General features: G+C 45.9%; 1 protein-coding gene across 10 annotated transcripts in view; it reads right to left on the reverse strand.

Moving 5' to 3' along the window:
• Usp49 (ubiquitin specific peptidase 49) overlaps window positions 1-11,768 on the reverse strand; it is a 77,823-nt gene that overhangs the window by 52,329 nt on the left and 13,726 nt on the right. For 7 of the 10 annotated variants that reach the window (XR_015045992.1, XM_085833310.1, XM_085833308.1 and 4 more), the window contains exon 1: window positions 8,116-9,039. The exons of 1 other annotated variant lie outside the window; for it this stretch is intronic. The gene's annotated coding sequence lies outside the window, so the exon portion shown is untranslated. Of the gene's footprint in view, window positions 1-4,436; window positions 4,518-8,115; window positions 9,040-9,084; window positions 9,107-11,768 lie in introns of those variants that run through there. 2 more of the 10 variants (XM_085833304.1, XM_085833306.1) reach the window with 2 other exon arrangements.

Here is an 11,768-nt window from a genome sequence, read left to right on the forward strand (position 1 = left end):
CTACACATCTGTCATTTACAGGTGACAGAATCTTTCCCAGCATCTGCTAAAGCAAGCACACTGTATAACCTTAAAAAGTCCTCCTAATATTTATTTAGGTTTCTTAAGAGAAGGTCATACTTTAGCCCAAGCTGGACTGAAACAATCTAGCACAGGCTGACATGGAATTTATGGTAATCCTTCTGCCTCAACCTCCTGATTGCTGAGATTCCAGGTTTTGAACTAATACCCCTGAGTTGTAAATTCTATCTTGACATTACTTTACCCTAAGGGCTTTGACTAAAATAAAATGTACACCAAACTGATTCCCTTTCATTTTTTTCCCAAGACATTTGTTTATTTTTGAGACAGGGTCTCTCTATGTAGCCCTGGCTGTCCTAGAACTTACTATGTAGACCAGGCTGGCCTCAAACAGAGATCTTCCTGCCTCTGCCCCCTGGGTGGGGCATCACACCTGATCCCTATTTTAATTTATGTGCATGAGTGTATTTGCCTGTATGTAGGTATGTATGTATGTATATGTATGTAGCACATGCAAGCCTCATGATGCTGAAAGCTGTATGAAGTCATAGGATTCCCTAGAAATGAAGTTATAGGTGATTATACCTATAATCTGCTCTTGACTGCCATGTGGGTACTGAGGCCCCAACCAGGTCCTCTGCAAGAGCATCTCTTAACCACTGAGCTGATTTATTTATTTATTTAGTTAGTTAGTTTTGGTTTTTGAGCCAGGGTTTCTCTGTGTAGCCCTGGCTGTCCTGGAACATGAATTCACAGAGATCTGTATGCCTCTGCCTCCCGAAGGCTGAGCTTTGTGTGTGCCACCATGCTGGGAATGTTATTTTTATGTACGTGTTTGTGTGTGAGTGCGTATATATGAGTGTAGATCCCCTTAGAGACTAGAGATGTCAGAGGTCCCCATAGCTGGAATTACAGGTGGTGTAGAGCCACTCAGAATGAGTGCTGGGAACTGAACTCAGGACCTGAACAAGAGCAGTAAGCACTCTTTACCACTGAGCCAGCTCAGTCCCTTCCCTTTTCTTTATTAAGACAAATGTGTTCATATTAATTTTCTCCTATGTTATATGTTTAAACATTCTTAGCAATGATAAAGCAAATTAGATAAAAACAAGCTGCGAGTTTGAATGAAGGCATATAAAAATCTCTTCACGTCATTTCTGCAACTTCCCTCAAGAATGAAAAACTAAGCCGGGCATGGTGGCACACACCTTTAATCCCAGCACTCGGGAGGCAGAGGCAGGCCAATTTCTGAGTTCGAGGCCAGCCTGATCTACGAAGTGAGTTCCAGGACAGCCAGGGCTACACAGAGAAACCCTGTCTCGAAAAAAAAAGAAAAAAAGAAAAACTAATAAAACCTACAGCCATCAAAATATAGTTTTGCAGGTCATGGTAGTGAGAGACCAGGAGTTAGACAGACAGAGAGAGTGGACTTAGCTAGGTAATAAAGGTGTCACATTTCCAAGATGGCCAGCTTCTTCCTCACTCTCCAGAGCTGAGACAAGCAGCTTTAGTCTCTCAGGTAGGCCTCTGCTGAAGGACTGGTACAACAAGTTCAAGGTCAGATCTACAGGTGGCACTCAAGAGTTAGGGGCCAATCAACCCTCCTGTCTGTCCTCAAATTGAGGAGCCTAAGGGAGGGAAGGCTTTGGAACAGCAGCCCTGGAGCAGAGACTGCAGCGAGCCTCTTCTCTGGGTGCCTGCCTGTCCCTGCATTTCTCACCCCAGCATATGCCCTGTCCATTCTGTCTGCGGAGCTTGAGCACTCGGGGTTTCTCTGCTGCTCCCTGTTGCACTTCCATTTTTCTTGCCTTGTAGTTCTGAAACTAGCAGAGAACAACGAACCCTTGACTGTATCATTTTAAAACCCCTAAAATGAATCAGTACCACAGCCTACACTTACAGCACTTGGAAGGTGTAGGCAAGAGATTCAAGAGTATCAGCTACATAAGACCCCATTTCAACAAACAAACAAACAAACACCTTAAAAAACCTCGCCAACAGAAGCCCCTCCCCATTGGTCCTGTCACAGTGTACACACTCAGCTAAGTTAAGCACTCAGTAGTCTCAGTAGTCTTTGCTTTCTATCAGTTTGCAGAGAGTCCAACTCAGTAGCCCAGGTTGGGCTAGAACTTTCTCAGGCTGGTCTTACACTTCTGGGTAACCCTTCTGCCTCAGTCCCCATGTGCTGAGACTGTCTGTGAACCACCATACTCTGCAAGCTATGTTTTCAATTCAGTGAGTAAACCGAGTCATGGCACCAGATAAGAGCAGGGTACTTAGTACATTTTTCAGGCAGGCATACATAAAGAGAGAATAAAGAAGAAAATAAAATAGCAATGTTCTGAACAGATTTTTACTGATGGATAGCTGAACTGGAGTGTACTTTCAACTGAGTAAAAAATATTTTTCCAACTTCAAAAGTGAACAGGTAATTTGTAACACAGTAAGGTGCTAGAAAGCTGGTTTGGGGTTGTTGGTTTTGTAAAAAAAAAAAAAAAAAAAAAAAAAAAAAAACAATTTTAGAATAAAAAATAAGTAAAAGCACAGGAGAATCCTGTGCAATGTGTGCATTAGACGTCGTCACCTTGTGACACAGGTCCTAGGCTCACCACTTAAGAATTCAAGGTCAATCTAAAGACTGCCATATCCAGGGATCCATCCCATAATCAGCTTCCAAATGCTGACACCATTGCATACACTAGCAAGATTTTGCTGAAAGGACCCAGATATAGCTGTCTCTTGTGAGACAATGCCGGGGCCTAGCAAACACAGAAGTGGATGCTCACAGTCAGCTATTGGATGGATCAGAGGGCCCCCAATGGAGGAGCTAGAGAAATTACCCAAGGAGCTAAAGGGAACTGCAACCCTATAGGTGAAACATTATTATGAACTAACCAGTACCCCAGAGCTCTTGACTCTAGCTGCATTTGTATCGAAAGATGGCCTAGTCGGCCATCACTGGAAAGAGAGGCCCATTGGACTTGCCAACTTTATATGCCCCAGTACAGGGGAATGCCAGGGCCAAGGGGTGGGGGTGGGTGGGTGGGGGACTGGGGGGGGGGGGAGTGTATTGGGGACTTTTTGGATAGCATTGGAAATGTAATTGAGGAAAATACCTAAAAAAAAAAAAAAAAAAAGAATTCAAGGTCAGCTGAGGGATGGAGGGTACACAGCCTTTAATCCCAGAACTCAGGAGGCAGAGGCAGGGGCATCTATGAGTTCAAGGCCAGCCTGGTCTACAGAGTAAGCTCCAGAAGAGCCAGTGCTACACTGAGAAAAAAAAAAAAAATCAAGGTTATCTTTTTCCATACATACATAGTCAGTTCCAGATTTTAGGCGGAGCTGAGCTATGTGAAATCTATCTTCAATAAAAAAGAAACAGGAAAGGAGGAGGAGGAGGAGGGAGGAGAGGAAAGAGGATGTTTTAGAACAGAACCACAGATCATGTAATGATTGGGAAGAAGACCCAGCTATGAGGACTGGTCTCACAGTTGAGGTCCCTAGTGATCCCAGGAAAAGCCAGATAACTGGCATGCATCTGTAACTCTAGCACTGGGAGGCAACAGGGCAGACTCCTGGAGCTTCCTGGCTAACCAGCCTAGCTTAGAAGATGAAGTCAGGATTCAGTGAGAGCCCTTGTCCCAGATAAGAGGTAGGGCATGACTGAGGAAACACACACACCTACCACACATGTGCACGGGCACACATAGACTGAGGAGCTCAGGGCTGTGGGTGATAGAGCTTATGTACATGAAGCACTGGGTACAATCCCCATCTCCAAATATAAAATAAAAAAAAATAAGTGTATCATTGAGTTAATAATTGATAGAAATAGTATTTGTGCTAAAAGAGTATTAATGACCAAATAAACATATCTTTGTAGAAACAGGGAAGTCAGTTCATCTCAAAGGACCCTTTGTTTCAGTACAATAGAGTCCTGCTTCAGAACTGCTGTGAGAAGTTAGTTGATTTATGACAGGTTCCAGACAGGTGCTGGTATTGAGTCATGCAACTCAGTGACACCGTCTGTTAGCAGTGCAGAAGTAAGGGCTTCATTGTTTGCTTGCTTGCTTATTTTTGTTTTGAGACAAGATCACCTTAGAGCTCACACTGGCCTGGAACTTACTAAGTAGTCCAGGTTAGGCTCACATTCCTGGACATTCTCCTGTCTCAGCCTCCTCGATGCTGGAATTACAGTCATGAGTTATCACACCAGGTAGAGATTTTATAAATGCAACAACAATGACTTTTTCCTAGTAAAAGGTTGAGGACAAAACAAGGAATTGGATACAAATACAACTTTAAATATGCGCTGATTATTAAAATATAAATCTCCTAAAAATAAAAGAGATTACCTACAAGGTTCCCTGTTGACAGTTTAGATTTATAAGAAAATGGGGTGACTTTTGATCTACCTGGGATAATTTAAGTAGGATAGTGACTGAAGTTGTAGATAAACTTGAGGTCCTTTCAAGGTGTCTGCCAATCCAAAGACTCTACAATTAACCAGAAAAAAAATTATGTACAACCTGCTTGTCCAAATCTGAAAAGATAAATAAGTTTTATTCTTAGCAAATAACTAAAATAAGAGTTAAGTTCCACTGACAGTTGGGTATGGTGCTGGAGCCTCTAATGCTAGCACACAGAAGCTAGGCAGGAGGACGGCCACAAATTTAAAGCTAGGTTGGGCCACACAGTCAACTTAAGACCAGGCTGGCATATAGTGCAAGGGCATGTCTCAAAACAAAAACAGAAACCTAGGGACAAGCCAGGCTCCATAGAATTCACCTTTACTCCCAGTATAGGAGAAGCAGAAGAAGGCAGATAACTAGGAGCTCACACCAGTCTGCTCTATCTAGTAGTTTCAAGGCTAACTAGAGATATACAGTGAGACCCTGTCTCAAAACAAAACAATATGGTAAACACAGCTAAAACGTAACACTGGAGTCCTTTTTAGCAAGAGTGTCTGAATTAAAATATCATTCATTTTTAGCCAGGAATGGCAATCCACTGCTTTAGTTCCAACAGAATGGAAGCAGAGGCAGGCAGGTCTCTGTGAGTTCAAAGCCAGCTTAGTCAACACAGTAAGTTCCAGGCCAACCAGGGGTGCATAGTGAGACCAGTGTCCCATAAACAGAAAAGATCATCCATTTTCAGTTCTAGAAATGTGTGCTAAGGGCCGAGAGTGCTGTCCTTGGTAAGAATATCTGCCCAGCACACAGGATACTCTGGAGTTCACCACCAGCACAGAGGAGGAGAAAGAAAGCAGGGAAGGAAAGGAAAAGGCAAAGGGAGAGGGGGCCAGTGTGAAGCATCATGCCCAAAGAAAGGGTTAGCACACAATAGCAGTGTAATGGAAACAAAAGGCCCCACTCAAAAAAGCTCCTTCCTTTGACTGAGCTTGTAGTTTGTATTTTCAGACACACAGACAGATCACCTTTAGACAACTGCATCATAAAAATGACCATACCCGGCTCAGTGGTTAAGAGCACTGACTGTTCTTCCAGAGGTCCTGAGTTCAATTCCCAGCAACCACATGGTGGCTCACAGCCATTTGTAATGGAATCTGATGCCCTCTTCTGGTGTGTCTGAAGACAGCTTCAGTGTACTCATATAAATAAAAATAAATAAATCTTTAAAAAAAAGACAATACCTTAAACAGAGTATAACATAATTGTTTAAGGCAATACCTTAAAACAGCCCAAACACAGCTACACAGGCATGTGCACATAACTCACATAAATAGCCATCTCATAGTAAAAATACTCCTCATTTTCAAAGTTAATATTTTCAGACTAATCTCAATTAGCAGCAAAAAATGTAATTAAACATTTTTCTATAAGTTGCTAAAATTACTACCTACCTTGAATCTGCCTAGCAGAAGCCAGAAAGTAAACCATGAACTATAAGCTTGCCCTTAGCACAATTAACAATCCAGAGTTCAGATTCTAATTTACACACACACACACACACACACACACACACACACACACACACGTTTCTGATATTCACGTATCAAAGGTAAACCTTGCTAATGCCAGAAACCTAAGTTTTGCTACATATGCAAATATCCACCAAACAAGAGCAATCTAAAAATCACACAACACTGGAAAAGGAGGCTAGGCTTTTCTTTTTAGAGATGACGCTAATCCCAGAGGTGGGTATTTGCCGCTCCATATGTTTGTTTGTTTCAGACATAGTCTCGTGTGACCCAGGCTGGCCTCAGACTCACTCATGTGGGCAAGGCTGACCTTTCTTCCTTGGGAGTGCTAGGATAACAGGTATGTATCACCATGCAGTGCTTGGGAACCAAACCCAGGACTTCATGAATGTTAGGCAAGCCCTCTACCAACTGAACTCCATCCCCAGTCCCTAGACTAGGGGCTATTGAGGTGGTCTTGCTTGCAGTGCTGAGGACCAACCCTGCACACCCTAGACAAAAGCTCCACCGCCAGCAACACTTGCAACCTCTTCAGGACATCAAGGGGAAACAGTAGCACTGTTTATCTGAATGTAGTTGTTCTCAAGGAAATAACCTTGAGAACAAGACTGGAGAGATGGCTCAGTGGGTAAGAGCCCTTGGCTGCTCTTCTCAGAAGACACACACTACATTCCTAGCACCCCCACACAGCTCACAAACGTCTGTCACTCTAGTTCCTGGGGAATCTGACTCCGGTTTCTGCAGTGCCCCTCTGCAGACACCAGGCATGCATGTGGTATACAGACATACATGCAGGCAAAGCACCCATACACATAAAATTAAAAAAAAAATCAATAGTTTGTACCCCTGTCCCCCAAAAAGAAATTATACATTACTTTTCACATTATCAAATATGAAGTAAATACTCATTAATAGTCTTAATTAAATATAATCACTTCGGAATGAAAAATCATTAAAACACACTACCAATAAAGACTAAGTTTAAATTTGTCCCCAAATTCTCATCTTCCCTTTAATTTCCAAAATGGTCTAATAGTGCCAGAGAGATGGCTTATTGGGTAAAAGAGCTTGCTGCCAAGCCTGACTATCCGAGTTCAATCCTCGGTATATAAATGATTCAAAGAAAGAGCCAACTTCCACAAGTTGTCCTCTGACTTCCATAACTGCTCCACATACATACAAATAAATGTAATTATTTTCATTAAAAATGCACCTTACAAATCAAAGGGTTCTAAAGAATATTAATATGCCTTTCCTATTCACAATCATACAATACAATAGGCAGAGGGACTGCAATCTTATCTTACAGAATTCTTTTCATAAAAGGTACTCATAAAGCCATTATGTAATCTAAAATATGAGTCCACAGCTCTAAAACTCTCCTCAGCTCTGCAGTCCACCTTTCTCCATCACTGTCTGAAGATCTGGGGAGTGAGAAATTACCCCATGAAAAATGTTCCACACAAAGCTGCAAGAAGCATACGAACTCAACGCCCTCAGAGCCGTGACTTCAGACTCCTGCTCAGTAAACTTCCCTGGTTAATTCATTCTCTCTCTCTCTCTCTCTCTCTCTCTCTCTCTCTCTCTCTCTCTCTCTCTCTCTCTCTCTCTCCCCCCTCTCCATATTCTTCAGTTGCTGAAAACAATTAGGCAGAAATCTGTCTGATTAATGAAAACCAAACGAGCCATGTCTTTCTCTCCCCAACGGTGCACTCTTCAATGAGATGCCCTGGCCCTGGCCAGCATCGTCAGCTCTAAAACTGTTCTTCCACCCACCCCAAATACCACATCCCACAGGCACATTGTAAATAAACACAACTCATTTACCCTTTAGCACAACATTAGCGAAACCAAGAGGTTTTCAGCACCCAAGGCTGCCAATTTTTCTATCCCACAAGAACAAAATCAAGTAAAAATGGGTCTCATCTTTTCAAAGTGGACATGAAAGTGGATTTTCAGGCAATGAAAAATGGAAACTGGATCCAAGACTCCTTGAAGAGAGAAAAAGGTTTCTGGAATTTCCTACTATTAGGGACAAAAGGACTCACAAATTCAATACACATTTCTCTTAACAAAGAACTCCTATGCTGCGTCCCCACCTGGTCCCCCACTTCTCAGTCTTTACCCCTGTTTCTAGGTCCCCTTTCACTCACCATGGTTCCTTATCTTCTGCACCAAAGGCTCTCTACTTCAGATCCTTCACTACAGCGTTTGTGCCCTGCCCCTTCCAGACCTTCTGGGGCACTTCAGGGCAAAACATTCGTTTCCCACTCCTGTACAGCCCACCCCAGTTCTATACCCATTGGGACTTCCCTAGCTTGCCTTAATCTCCTTTCTCTTTCCCCACTCCCCATTCCATCCTTTAATTCCCAGGGCCCATCTCTTCGTTGCTCATCTCCTCGGGTTGCCTTTCGGCCAATCTTTTGACTCCACTATCTTTACCTTGCTGAACCTCTTCAACAAACAATCCCCCAGTTTCCCCGTCCCAGCTCACCATCATTCCTTCCACCCCGCTTCTAGCGTCCTTTCAGTGTTGTTTCTTTTTCTCCCAGAACTGTCCTATTAACGCCCAGCTTTCAGCTCGCTTCTCGTTAGCCCTTCCACTAACGCTCCGATTCTTGATTCCCCCTGGTTGTGATCCAGGTCTCCTGTCTCCCTCACTTTACAGAATTTACACCCCTCACCAGCTACTGACCCACACCTTGTCGATCTCACCCCAGCGGCTCCCAGCCCTTCAGCTCATCCCCAGCTCTGCACTAGTTCACACCCTTGTCACGTCTGGCTCTTAATCACTCTCTCTCCTCCACTCCCAACTACTACCCCGGCTCTGCTCCTTCCTTGTCTTCCACTTGCAACTCTTCTGGCCCTGGCACCCCTCACCCCAACACCTCCCACCTGCCAAGCCTTGCCTCTTCCAGACCCCTGCTCCTTAGCCCTGACCCCGGATCCCTCTTCCCAGCCCCGGGCTTCCCAACCTCATCCCGGGGCCAGCCTGGGTTCCTTTCTCACTCCACTCTCCGGCTTCTAACCCTTTCTCTCCTAATCCTCCTCATCTCCTACTCAGCAAACCCTTCCGTCCCCGCCCCAGCCTGCCTTCCCCTCTCTCCCCTCAAACCTTTCACCTCAGAACCCAGACGTCGCCCACCCCGCCAAAACGCAGCGTCCGCGCGCCGGGGCTCGCGCCTTCGCTGTCGCCGCCCGCCGTCCCCGCCCCGGGCGCCCCGGGCCCGCCGGCGTCGCGGTCCCGCCCCCTGCCGCCGCTCCTCCCGCCCGCTAGGCGCGCGCCGCCTTTGTCGCCCCTCACCGGGTGTGTGAGGGGATTTTTTTTTTTCCTCTCCTTTAAAAGGGGAGGGCCGGCACGTCGGGGCCGCGTGTCCCCGCCTCCGAATGTCTGCGCGAACTCCCAGCTACTGCGGCCCCTCACGCCCCCCGGGCCGCCCCCTCGGCCGCTCCGCTGGCCCTCCGCCCCCTTCCCCGCTCCCTCCCCTCTCTATTTACCGCCATCATCAGCACGCGCGAGCTGTCACCGGGACGCAAGACGAACAGGCTGACCACGCCCCTTATCGCCCATTGGCCCACCTGTCAGAGCCCCGCCCCCAGGTCCCGCAATGCGCCAACGGCGCACCTTCCCGGCCGCGACCTGGGGCCCCCGCGCCCTTTACGCAGGTTCGTGCCGCGGGCACCAAGTTTTCGGGTCAGCGGCTGTGGCGGGCCGGCGCGAGAGGCTGAGACGCGGCGCGGCGCGAGTCACCGGCAAAGTTTGGTTGAGGCACGGAAGGGTACAGAAGAAGGTTCCTAGACAAAGAGGCTCTTAAAGGTACAGAGTCTACTGTCTGGCCCTCCTCCTTAAAGGGCCAGGCACTTTTCCGAGCGCCCCACCCCCACCCCTACGATCTGTAAAGGTAAAGGAATTTTGCATATCCTGCGGCTTACCTTCTGCACGTCTCGCTGCTCCAAAGAGGCCTTTCTCACTTCCGGGTATTTTTTGGGTTTTGTCATCTTCTTTACGGTGTAGCAGCAGCCAGAGAACCTGGGGGTCCCTGAGGTAGTATTTTGCAAACGTTACTCTTGGCGCCCAGACACACACACACGTGTGGACTTTTACCACGGATGACTCAGGCGGCATTCAGCTGTCTTATGAAATCCTCTTCGACGGGACGGAAAAAGGTTCATCGCTCCCCAAATGGGGACTGGGAAATAAATCAGACCTAGATGGCAGTGGCCCCAGGGACTTCCGAGAGGGATAAAGTCCATTTTGAAACAGAAAGACTCCCTATGCACGGTAGGCAAGCTTCCCGGGTACACTGGCCTGCCTGACCTTGCGGGTCAGGGTCCCTCAAATTAGATATGTTACAACATCCAAGACAGCCTAAGGCGGCTGAAAACACTTTTAAGAAAAACAATAAGAAATAAACGTGTATTATATGTTACAGTGGTTCAAGGATTTATGTCTGTAAATATGAAGGAAGCAAAAATTAAATAAAGTCGGATGTGGTTAAGCAATCAGTAGGCCGAGGCAGGAGGATGGCATGAGTTCTTATGCTCTGTAGATTGCATAGTGAGTTCAGGGACAATTCTGGATAAGTAACAAGACTCCAATGTCTCCAATGTGGCACAGGAGGAGAACTCAAGTCCTGGGAAAGGACTGAGGACCTGGGTTCAGTTCCCATGGTGGAGGGAACCCTGCAGTGTAATTCAAGAAGCCTCAGGACTACAGATCCCTAATTAGAGCCACAACTTAGTGCCTCTCGTTGTTGTCCCATTTAACAGTTCTCTTTCGGAATTCTAAGTTGTGACTCCTTACAAAAGTGAATAAAAACCTTAAAAGGTGCCTTTCCCCTCTTGCCCGGCTCCCAACCGCTTTCTTGGAGCAGACAGTATCTTAGTGTTCTTTCCCTAACAAGGTGCTTTTCTGAGTGAGGAAGTTGTGCACTTCCAACAGCTAGAAGGAAAATCAACCCACCACCACATACTACATCTTTGGCTCTTGAAGTCTGTGCTGCCTGGAAAGTGCAAGGAATCTCAAGAGCCTTCCAGAGGGTCTCTGAGACCCAAAGTAGTATTAAAATAATATGGAAAATAAGCAGCTTCTGTTGTTTGACTGTCATTTGCACTGACAAGAAAAAAGGCACAATAAGGGGCTGGAGACATGGCTCAGTAGTTAAGAGCACTGACTGTTCTTCCAGAGGTCCTGAGTTCAAATCCCAGCAACCACATGGTGGCTCACAACCATCTGTAATGAGATCCCATGCCCTCTTCTGGTGTGTATGAAGAGAGCGACAGCACACTCACATAAAATAAATTAAGTCTTAGAAAACAACACACAGGAGCAATAAGGGCAAAGCATGATGGCACAGTGGGTAAAGGTGCTGCCAATCAGTCTGCCTTCCACTTCCATCTCCTGGATACACATGCTTGCAAGATATCCATCCTCTGTGAAACAAACGTGTGTGTGTGTGTGTGTGTGTGTGTGTGTGTGTGTGTGTAGTTTTAAGGTGGTGGGGGTGGGGGGCTAGATGGTTCAGCCTATGAATCACTTACCACCAAGCCTGAAAGCCTGACCATCTGGATTCGATTCTGGGACTACATGGGAACAAGAAATGATGCCCAGACATTGTCTTCTCACAGCAACAGGCATGTGCCCAATCACACATGTACAAATAGAACGCAATTTAAAAAAAGTTTTAGAAAGAACAGTGGATACCTGTTGCCTTAGCACAGAAGCCTAATCAGCTGTAGGAAAACCACAGACGCATCCAAGTGTTCTTTGATGGCACTATATAAACACATATATTTTAAGGCATGT

The sequence above is a fragment of the Mus caroli genome, unplaced genomic scaffold (assembly GCF_978045245.1).
Source record: "Mus caroli unplaced genomic scaffold, Mus_caroli_1 scaffold_18, whole genome shotgun sequence".
Classification (NCBI taxonomy): domain Eukaryota; kingdom Metazoa; phylum Chordata; class Mammalia; order Rodentia; family Muridae; genus Mus; species Mus caroli.